General features: G+C 33.2%; 1 pseudogene; it reads left to right on the forward strand.

The window, feature by feature from the left end:
- The first annotated feature begins 2,755 nt into the window (after positions 1-2,755).
- Positions 2,756-4,903, forward strand: LOC149531298 (caffeic acid 3-O-methyltransferase-like; annotated as a pseudogene).
- Positions 4,904-12,369: the final 7,466 nt, after the last annotated feature.

Here is a 12,369-nt window from a genome sequence, read left to right on the forward strand (position 1 = left end):
GTTAGCGATCAATTATCCTTGATTATTTTCTAGTCGCCACGATGGGACTGAGATGTGGATTTATTCTTGATGATGTCATGTTGTGACATGTTTGACTCAACCATTTTTGGAGTCTTCGATCAGTATGATTGAGATATATATTTTGGTTATTGAGAACTATTGGATACTTTGATTATCAGTGATACTTCAGTTGCCAATAGAGAGCTGTTGTGTTCATGATTTTCTATGGATGTTTGCTCATGGAGATTTGATGCTTTTTTGCATATTTGATGATTTTATGGATTATCTTTTGTGATTTTGAGATTTATGAGTCCATGAGCATTAGGGTAGGATATCTGCATGTAGTGACGGGAAGTGGCTTGCAATGGGGGCCGGGGCCCTAAGAGGCTGCCAGGGTAACTCATTGTAAGTTGGATTAATAAGTGATAACATTCACACCTAATACTAACAAAATGAACCTAAAAAAATAAGTGTTTTTTTCTCGCCCATGCCTTGAGTGCTTGTACAGGCTAGGATGGGAGTAGTGAGATGCATGGTTGTGACCTTGCATTCCATAATATGCCTTGTCAGTATGAGAGGATACTAGTGGCCGCATGAAATCAGTATGGACCCATGGAGTTTAGCTAACTGCCAGGGTAACTTGTTAGATAATTGCGATGACACTTTTTCGCTTGCATAGTAGGTTCCTACATGTCAATGTGTGCCTCTGGGATTAGATGTCAGTTTTGTGATTGGAACCTTTGAGTTAGTATACTTTTAGGATTCTTGGACTTATGGAGATTTGTGCTATGTGATTTTGATAGCCTATTTAGAACTTGAGATTATCTCCTCAGCACGGTGGGAGTGGACCACTTAGGTACCACGCGGTCAAGTGGTAGTGTATTTTCCACTCTTATCATTTGAGATTCATTGAGACATCGTGGCTGATGCGTCATTCGTGATGGTGGATATGTATCCTTTCATTGATGATTAGCATATGTTAGATCATGTTATCTTATGCTTATATTTGCATGTTAGATTTCTTTCTACATATGATGTTATATATGTTAGGAGTGACATTCCTACTATGTTAATACCGATGATCCCTTCGGTGATTTGGGATATTATGCACGGAGGGATGGCTAGGGCCCACGATGGTCTAATGATGCTATTAACGATTGGGAGGAACCGTGCACTTAGTTAATTATGTTTGATCTTATGATGGATGTATATGTATTCTATCATAATGAATCATGAGTATCATGTGATTGTCATTGATGTATCATGGATTAGAATAGGATGATGTACCTTATTCTATGTATGTATATTTTTGAGCTTGTCATACCCTGTGACATGTATAGTGGATGAATGAACACTTGAAATGTAATGTGTAATCATTGGACTTATCATTATTATTTCATGTGGTTATTGTACTAGATGGATTCATGTATGTAATTCAACGTTAAGGGATCTTAAAGAATGTAATCTATTATGTATGTTATGTTTACTTTTCAGATGGACATTGCTATTGCTTCCATTATTATGTATAAGTTATGTATGGTATTTACTTTCATGTTATCTTAAAAATAAAAAATGTTACCAAACTTAGTGAAAATTCTAGGTTAATTCTTTGGATCCCTTGGCAGGGCGTTACAGGATTTGCATAGAAAAGACTTGAAAGAAGGGAGGAATTTAAAGGAAGTCGGCATACCAACAGAAGTTGATCCGATGAGTGTTTGGATCATAAGTTACATCATTGCATAAATTTCATTTTATTATCTAAAATCCCTCCTTTGTGTCGTGTTAGCCAATGATTAAACCTTCTCATTTCTTATTTTTGACCAAATGTTGATCAATGATTGTATCAATTCTGTTTTGTGAAAGTTTTAAAACTAAGGTATTGGAATTAAAATAATTTAAATTACTCTATAATTGGGATTTTCTGGAGAAACAAATGTTGTAGATATATATATTGGGTTGACATCTTAAGTTTGAGGTGAAGGTAATTCTTCTACATTTTTTTGCTTACTCTTGATTCAATCCATTGCTTCAAGAGTAGATAGTGTATTTCCATATTGTATATTAGTTTAATGTTGTATCATTAACAAATAATATAGAAATGTAATGTTTGACCAAAATTTAAGGATCATTAGAAATTAAAGGAAAAATAGAATGAAACAATAAATCACTAGCTTAATTAAGTATTAAACATATCTAATTTATTGTCAAAACTATTTAACTATTTTATCAAAAATACAACATTCTTCAACAAGTATTACATTACAGCTTGTTGAAGAATAAATGTTTAAAAACATCTCCCCTCAACCCTCCTCCCACTTGCCACCCCCTCCCCCGCGCTCTTACACAATTAATCAATTTCATAATTTGTCATTACATATGACCACTGCCTCCGAATCTTACCGCCAATTTGGAGGAATTCAAAAAATAAAAAATCACTACAATTTTAAATATAATTTTTGCCAACCAACTATTCGATTCACGCAACATGGGAATTCCGGAAGCCAAACTCTACGGTGACGGTTGATGGAAACATGCCAGCATTTGCATACTTTTCTACTATATTTTTCAGAACGTCCGGACGTCTACTTGCTAACGAAGGGTAGCTATCGGTAGCTATCGGCATGGGCCATGTTTTATGATCGTTGGATATACAAAAAATAACATTCATTAGATGATTGCATATTATAACCATCTATCCATAATAACAAGTTACAGACTCTCATTATGTATCAAATCCAAAACTAGAGTTGCGAAAATGTCCTCTACTAGTGGTGCAACAATGAATAACGAGAAGGAATGGCTTTTGGCAGAGGAGCTTTCCACCGCCTCTTGTCTACCCATGGCTATGAGAGTTGCACTAGAACTTGATGTACTGCAAATCATAGCCAATGCAGGCGATGACATTCAGATTTCCCCTGCCCAAATTGTGGCCCAAATTCCAAATGTAACAAACCCGGATGCAGCAATTACTCTAGATAGGATTCTCAGAGTCTTAGCAAGTCACTCAGTCCTCAAATGTTGTGCAACCCTAGGGAACAACGGAAAGCCTGAGAGGCTCTATGGCCTGACTCCTCTCTGTAAATACTTTGTGAAGAACAATGATGGCCTGTCCTTTGCACCACTGGCCCTTGTGAATCAGGACAAGGTGTTTATAGACCCTTGGTTCTATCTTAAGGATGCTGTTCTTGAAGGGAGTCAGCCATTCTTCAAAGCTCATGGGGTGCATGCGTTTGAGTACCCTGCCAGAGACCAGAGATTCAATGTGATGTTCAACAGGGGCATGTCTGAACATTCTGCAATGACCATGGTGAATATTCTTGATATCTATGAGGGCTTCAAAGTTTTGTAGGAGCTTGTGGATGTGGGAGGAGGAGTTGGGTCTACTCTAAAGCTTATACTTTCCAAGTATCCTCATATCAGGGGTGTGAATTTTGACTTGCCCCATGTTGTCAAAGATGCTCCTCAATATCGAGGTTAGTCAACACTATTGATTTATGTGTAATTTTCTTTTAATCTTTTTTTAATTGATTATGAATTAGATTTAGAAATTGTTATATATATATATATATATATATCTAATATTTTAGATTATATATGTGAGTCATTATTGAGATGATAAAGGTTTTAGATTTTGAAAATTTTATCAATGTTTAAGATCAGATATGATCTATCTTTTGGATGATAGAGAGTGTTATTGGAAACATTGATAAATATATTAGATTTTTGTGTAATTGATATGTACATCACAAATTACAATTTTGTCTGATCCATAGTTTCGATCATTCTGAAAATAGATCTTTCAAATTGTCCCAAAACTTTGATAAAACTCTTAAACATAGTCTAACTCAGAAATAATAATAATCTTAAAGTATGAATATTACTGAAATGTAGTCTAACTCAGAAATGATAAATATCTAAAACTACTCATATTACTGAAATGTTGACTTTGAATTGTTATGGAAAATATCTTCTATTTTTCTATTTATATTCTACTTTTAAGATTTCTGTTATCACTCATAAATCACAAAATAAATTATTTTGAATGAATTTTCATAAGGTTTGACACATCTTGGAGGAGACATGTTTGAGAGTGTGCCATCCAGCAAGGCTATTTTATTGAAGGTGTGTAATCCAAATTCAAAATCATTATATAGTTAAGTGAAGTTTGAAATGCTATTTGATAATATTTTTATGATATAGATTTGAAGGTCTTTTGTTTGAGCTATTTAATTTTTAGTTCATCATCATTTGTCATCATTAGATTTACCAACAAACTAAATACATTAAGCAATTTGAAAGGAAAAATATTTCTTTTAAAACCCATTATTACTCTAACATGGGTACGAAATAAATAAAGGAACATTAAGCAAACAGTCATTAAGCTAGAGGAATATAATGTTTTTTTTTTAATAATATTAGTTTTTACATCTTTTGTAGATTCTTATAATAAAAGCATGTATAATATGACATAATAGAAATTATTATTTAATAAAACTACTTGTTTGTTTGTTATGGTCAAATTTTTTGTTTATATAACATTTGAAATGTTTATGAGTTTGGATATTGAAGTTGATAATATTTTTTTTTATATTTCTTTTGTTAGTGGATTTTACATGATTGGAGTGACGATCATTACATAAGGCTTTTGAAAAACTATCACAAGGCATTATCCAAGAATGGGAAGTTGGTTATAGTAGATTGCATCTTACCAGTAGATGCAGAGACCACTCCATTTGCTAGAAAATTATTTCATGTAGATCTTATAATGTTAGCATGCAATCAAGGGGGAAAACAAAGGACAATGGAAGAATTTGAGAACCTCGCAAAAGAAAAAAAATTTGTAGGAGATATTAAGCCCATTTGTTGTATCAATGGTTTATCAGTTATTGAGCTCTATAAGTGACTTTGTCAAATTTTCATTACAATAGTGGTTGGGATTCATACTTATCTTTTACCATGTGAAATAATTTGTTGAGTGTGGAATATACACTCGGTGGGTGTGGATATACACAATTACTACCATTGTAAAAATATATCATGGGCTTCAATCCTAAGAATAGATAACCTATTTATCTTTTCCTTTCATTTATTTATGTACTATATTTGTTTAGTTTTTAGTTTTGTATTTAAATCTCCTTTGATATTTTGGTCTTAGTAGAGAGTTTACATAAAAGAAAAATATTATTGGATTGCACCAATTAATTTCAATAAAACACTCATTTGTAGAAAAAAACTTTCTTTCTTAAAAGGCTTCTTTAAAATCATATAAAAAAATAGTGAATAATTGTGATATTAATGTTTACTCATTTCATCCTTAATTTTTTATAAAGATAAATAATAAATAAATACAATCCTACGAAAGAAAAATAAAAATTGTTATTAATAATTATTTATCTTAGTTTCAAAATTAACTTCAATCCATCAAACATTAAAATTCTCTTCAATAAGGATTTGAGGTATTCTTTGTATTCATGAATTTATTTATTGACTACTCTTTGTATGAAAAAACATGTGAAGAAAGTGGATTAATGTGTAAGATTTCTATAGAAAATTATGATGCTTATACTAACAAAGCTTGAAAATTTATTACAAAAAAAATATTAAGTGAGAGATAAATACAATTTTGAACATTGATTGAATTTTAAATAGTTACCATTAAGCTTTGGAAGTGAAGGATATGATATGTCACTTGATATTTCTATAGAACCAATGTAGTTTTTGTCTTGTTAAGCATTTAAGTGCAGGATTTGATATGTTACTTGATGTAGAATGTGTGGACTATAGAGTTGTTTGTCTTACACTAAAGATTCATACTATATATGGTATTTTTTGTGCACTTGTTGGAGTGTTTTCTTGCAAATGTGAGCATACCCTTACACTTGATGATGGTTTCCTTTTTGGACCACTTTATTGAGATTGGATGGGAGTGGAAGTAATCATACTAGAAGTGGTATTTTTTCATATAAAAACTTCATTTCTCTCTTGTGGCATGCTTGCTAATATGTGGACTATTTTTTTCTATGCTTATATCCCATACTTCCTCTTCTTTAAATGGCATATCTGCATTGATTATAAACATTTTGTAATTGGATTATACAATATCTAAGCCTTTGATTCATCATTATATTCAAAAAAATATGCATCTTTCTTATTCATTATCTAATTTTCCTATCAATTCACCTAGTACATGTGCATATGTAATATTTCCAAATATTGGCATACAAGAAACATTGTGTTTCCTTCCACTTGAAGATTCTTTTGGAATCACTTTTGTCTATGTCATGTTAAAAATTGATTCATTTTATAGGTTGGGTATGTGTAGGATCATGATATACCAAACTATGCCCTTAAGTGGTAGTGTGAAATCAGTAAATTGGAATTATGTTAACTTGATGTGCATTTTGGAAATACTTATGAAGTCTATATTAAAAAATTCTAAAAGAGAATCTGTAGGAAATAGAATGTAGTTTCTAAACTATAAGGTATTGTTGCCCCACTTTTTTTTTTCTAATCTATTGGTAAAAGTGAGTTCTGTGTGTTTAGATGAAGTATGTTTTATTCCATGAATGTTTGAGTCTAGGTCTAGATTCCTAAAGGCTAGTTGGTCTTTATCAAATTTTCACAATACACCTTCTCTATCTACAAGCCATGCAGGTTTTTTTTGTCTTGTTATTTTTCGTGTAGGTTTAGTACCCAATTTGATAGAGATCAATTTTCACTTGTTGCAGATGAAGCGTGGTCAATAGTTTTGTTCCCATGTTTTTGAAAATTCTCTGAAATTCACATGTCTTTACAACACTAGATCATGATGTCCATATCAATGGTTGATAAAATAGGCATTGCTAGAAAATCCCATGTTGCCTTCTCCATGGCAGGCTTTCAAACCATAAAGGCATTTTTTCATGAGGGCTCACTTGGAGACGTATCTAGCTTTAAAAAAATTCATTGTGTGCAAATTTTAAAAAAAATTGATGTTTGAATCTAGGATCAAACTCCTAAACATAATTTGGATTCATTGTCACCCAAATACTAAGCCTTGGTGGAAAACCTCTGTTCGTCTTCTCCTTGGTCGGTTTCTAACCCATGAAGATGACTTTTGACAAAATAGATATAAGTTAAATGCATGATGCTAAGTGACATCCAAGTGGATCCATGCACCCTTAACTAAACATCTTTAATAGTCAGAATGCATTTGTCAAAGATTCAACCAATAAGGAAGCATTGGCAGAAAAAAGGAAATTGCCTCCTCTTTGGTGGGTTTCTAACTATGTAGAGGAATCAATTCAGTAGGTAAAATTTGGCCCCCATACTAGATCTATTATATGTGAAGATGATATTGGAATGAAACAAACCATTGAGGAAAGAAGATATGGTCAGGATCTCACTTGGGAGATTTTCATCAACATATTACCCCAAGGAAAACTTTCTGAAACTAAAAGGAAAATAGAAAAGTAAATAATGTGTTAATGGAAATTTATCGTTATATCCAATGGAACAGTGAAAAGATTTAAATAAATATCCTTTGAGATTTTTCATTTACTTTTTAATGGGTATTTCCTTATATTTTACTCGTGTCACAAATTCTAAAGTATAATAGATGAATCGAGGTCCTTGTATAAGTACTCATAGGCAGTTGAATTGGTTATCTTGTTTCCTTGATTTCACATTTTATCGGTATGCATAGCTTTCAAAAGCCAGTGATTATAGTATTTTTTGTCTTATTCATTTTTCAATTCAAAATCTCATTCATAAGCTATGGCCATTAAGTTAACTCATTTTGATGGTTTCACTGGGATCAAGTCTCAATTGTAGAATTTCATAGACACATCCCTTTGTTTCCATGATATCGCAGACTTCCAAAGGTGGGTAAAATCTAAACGAATTCATCCTATCACTGAGAACCTTTGAGGATTTGTTTTGGTCAAAACCATTGGTTTCCTAGTTGTAGTTCAAGCCCTAAAACTCATTTATGAATGTATTCACCATTACAATCTGGAAACCAAGCACATAGTTCTACTTGATGACACTACATTGATTTCAATTGACAGACAAATGGTGGTGAATTTCCTTCATGTGCCAGAGCATGAGGAGTTTTTTGACTTAATTGTTAGTGATGTTGTTTCAGAATTGTTAGTGAAGAAGATAATTTGGAGAAAGCAGAACATGCAAACATTGTTCTAGAAGCCAAAGCGTGATAAGAGAAAAGTCTCCAAAACTTTGTTTAGAACTAACCTCAAACTAAAGATTATTGACATTTTAGTTCTCCTCCATAGATTAAGAGGTGAAGTAGAAGCCTTAAATTTTTTTGAACAATACTTCTTTTTGGTTTAGGCTATATGCTCAGATACATAGTATATTGATTAGGTGCAAGAGGTAAGTGAGATTCTATCTAGTGCTCTCCAAGTGGCCAAGTTTTACAACTCATTTTATATGTCTTCATTCTTGATTTATATGCCTACATATTTGCAATTACGGCCTAGACTTCCATGCCTAGACAGCTTCCTAATGATGTCAAGTCTTATGAATTTTATGCATGTCTCCAGCTACATAATAGTTATGTAGATTATGTAAAAGTGAATGATGTGTTTATTATGAGAATTTTTAGAGAACTACAAGGGTGCCTAGAAAGGAGATTCTCCCTTGAAGCCATAGCTCCCATCAGTCAATTTCGTTGTTATTTTATTTAGTTCTCATCTTTTTCTTACCTGCATCTTGTAGCTTTTGATGGATTTCCTCTAAAGTTGCCAAGATATTCAGATCATATGATAGTCTTGGTAGAGATAATTCAACATGCTCTATAGGTGAACATCTTGAGTGGAATTCTAAAGAAGAAAGAATATGAGTTTCCTATGAAGGTTGGAGCATTTACTTGTGATACTTGGTTTGCTACCAAGAATATGATGAAGGTTTTTGAGAAAAAGTACAAGTTAGATATGTACGAGGTCTTGAGAACTATGTTCAACCCCAACATATATGCTAAAGATGTCCTGTAGATTGGGAGTGTCATAAAGCACATTAGCACCATTGAAGACTATTGGGTTGATTACAAAGATGAATTTGAAAGTTGTGATCACGCTTTTACAAGATTGATAGTAGATAAAATTAAGCTATATAAGGTAAATATAGATGTGGATAGAGTTGAGGATGATGGTTAGAATATATATAGTGCTACTTATTTGACCAAGTTAAGGAATACTCCTACAAGCTTTGAATCATTCATAGATGTCATAGAAGACCTGGATATGATGATGGAAAGAATTTACAAGAGGACGGGAAAGTGGTTTGAGTGGACCTTGACATGACGAAGTAGAAGGAAAGCTGCATCCACTTAGCCCTCCTCAAATGTAGTAGCCACTTCATCTTCCCATAGCAATGCTTCAAGCACAATTCTACCTCTCACTTAAGGACCTACTTAACTAGCCGATAGAGATGATCAACCTCCTAACAAGAACATCCCACTAGATAAAACTTGTCAAGATGGTTTAGTACTAGTTATTAGGATAGAGGCAAAAGCCAAGAAGAAGAAAGAAAATGAACTAAAAGATGTTGCAGTCACAGTGGTTGTGCCATCCCATAGAAGTTCAATCCATTATATAAGTGCAACACTACTCCTACCAAGTAGTCCTCAATTATAAGTGGTTGATCTCAGAGATGACAGGAGTAGCAAAAGAGAATCTATGAAGTTGGGTGAAGTAGTGAAGAAAACATCTAAAGCAAAGAAGATTTTTGAAGCTTCAAAATTCATTTCCCTTGCTCCACAAAATCTTTTCTCCTCATCATCGAAATCCTTGACTCCTATTAAGAGAAATATGTTCAATGTGGATACACTAGGGACTAGGTCCAAAGTAATTACTATTGAGTCATGGCTTGAGAATACTTTAGACAGAAAGAGGGAGAGGATAGAAGATGGGGCTTCGAACAAAGAGACTCTATCTCTAGCCATCCACTCTGGGTCAAAATTGAGAAAAATGAAGAAGTAGAAGAGCTTTCCTGTCCTCGGTTGACACCCAGACACAAGGCACCTAACTATGGAGATCACCTAGCCCACCAAAGATGGTAGGATTGAAGACCTAACTAAAACTAACTTCACATTGCAATCTCTAGATTTAGGAGAGGTTAGGCATGACACCAAAGTGGGCTTATGAAAATCAACTAATGAAGTAAAAATCCTCAAGCTTGCCAAAGTTAGGATGAAGGAAGAGATCCATGAACTCAACAATTTCATTAGGAAACTAGTTGCCCCATCAGCAAGTATTTCAAGGTCACCACCTACTAGTGATCCTATAGCTATAGATATTTAGGTCATCATCTCTTACTTGCAAGAGGATAAGAATTATGGGAAAATCAGTTGGAAGTGGGGTGAAAAAATCAAGTCTAAAGGACTTATTGTTATAGAACAATTAGGAAATGGAGTGCTAAGGCTTGAGACAAAAAAGATAACATACTAGCTAACTAAGCTACTTTGTTAGCAGAAAAGGAAAAGAGTGAAGATTGCATCTCCCTTCTTTATATGGTCATTCAAATGTAGATCAAAGGAGAAGTAGAAGAAAAGATTCTACAAATGGGAGATGATCCTTTGTTTGAATGGCAATAGAGTTTGCAATTCAAAGCTAAAATGATCTTGGTAATAGAGGAAGGGCTACAAAAGACAAAGAGAAAAGTTAAGGAGGAACAAGATAAGAATTTTGAGTTGCTAAAAGGCCTACACACTAACTCCCAAACAAGTGGACAAGGGAAAGGAGTAGTAGGAGTTTTTTTTTTTTATGCATAAGACTTTCTCTAGCTACTTGGATAAATTAATAGAGAAATCTACTAGCTATCAGGATAGAGTGTTAGACTTCCAATGGAGTGGATGCATACGTGTGGCAATAGAGGAACTGCAAGAGTGGTGGAGTGCAATGAAGGACTTTGCCAGAGAACACTCTGAGTGGCTCTTTAGACACACCAACATCCATGTACAAAGACACAAGGAGCTCATTCCAATCATTATCACTGCCAAGACCTATAAGATGAAATTAGAGAAGGGGAAGAAAGTGAAATGATATTTCTCTCACTCTTTTGTATTCTAATGTGAAATTTTAATTGATAATTTGCTTCTTTCCATTTGTCATTTTTGAGGAGATGAACTAATTCAAATACTTTTTGTAACTATTCATCTCAGAATCCCATATATACTTGACTGAAAAATTAATGAATGGTCGACTAGTTTTTGGTGTGAGATACTTCATACTGTAGAGATAAATTGAATGTGTTTCATATAGATTATCTACTATTCCATTTCTTGTATTATTTAGAAGCATCTTTTTGAGTTGAATATAATTAAAGGACAAACAAAGCTTTGTTCCCCTATTTAATACAAAAAATCAAAGATAATCATAGTATTATTAGAGGTTAAAAGATATTCTTTCTAGTATTATTTCTTAAGCTATTTCCTTGCATTTTAGTGTTGAAGGCATTCTATTAGAGTATTGTTGTCACCTAGATTGCACCCTTGTGCTAAAGCTTAAATTTTAACAAGCTAGTGAAACATGGGATGATTCTTGGCCTATGGGTATGCCATGTTAAGGATCAACCTCTGGTGAAAAGGTTCAGCATCCCTTGAATCACCTCTTGAAACTGACTTTAACTTTGTAGGAAAAGGGGAGATAAAGTAAACATAAAACAAACTTTAACTGTAAATGAAGGTGATTCACCAAAACTATGGAGTGATACAACCTTGAATAAAACTCACAACTTGAAATGACTATAATAGTATGATCACATAAAGATTCTATTAACATTAAGAACATGAAATGTAACAATGTTCAGGGTTTGAAAGAAGGAAAACTTGTTCACATCTTTCAACCTTAGATCGCACACAAATCATACTTATTCTTCTCATAAATAACTTTTCTAATACCTCTTAAACACTTAACTTAAGCCAGTGTTTCATGGAAAAACAAAATAACTTAGAGCTAGAAATGCTTAAAAGACAATGACAAATTGACAATAGGGCCAAAGGGGGTCACTATTATATTATTTCGAAAGGAGAAAAAGCTCAAAAACTACATCACAATATATGATTGAGCTATCAAACACTAACTCTCAATGGAGGTAGAAAGAAATAACTCACAAGGAGGTACAATATAAGTGCTAATTGGAATAATGCCCAAGAATGTGGTATAAATAGGTACAAAACCCACAATCTACATTATCCCCAAACTTGGAAACCAATCAATAATTTCTATCAAATTAGTTGAAGACTACAAACTATCATCCCCATGAATCATTTTACAAACTATAACTAGAAAACTCTCATCTCCCAATAAATTCGATGGTAGGTTTATGAAACTTTCCAATTTATGAAAATCATCCTACCCTTAATTTTGG

This window comes from Cupressus sempervirens, chromosome 11 (genome assembly GCF_028749045.1).
Source record: "Cupressus sempervirens isolate cs-2001-9-10 chromosome 11, ASM2874904v1, whole genome shotgun sequence".
NCBI lineage: Eukaryota > Viridiplantae > Streptophyta > Pinopsida > Cupressales > Cupressaceae > Cupressus > Cupressus sempervirens.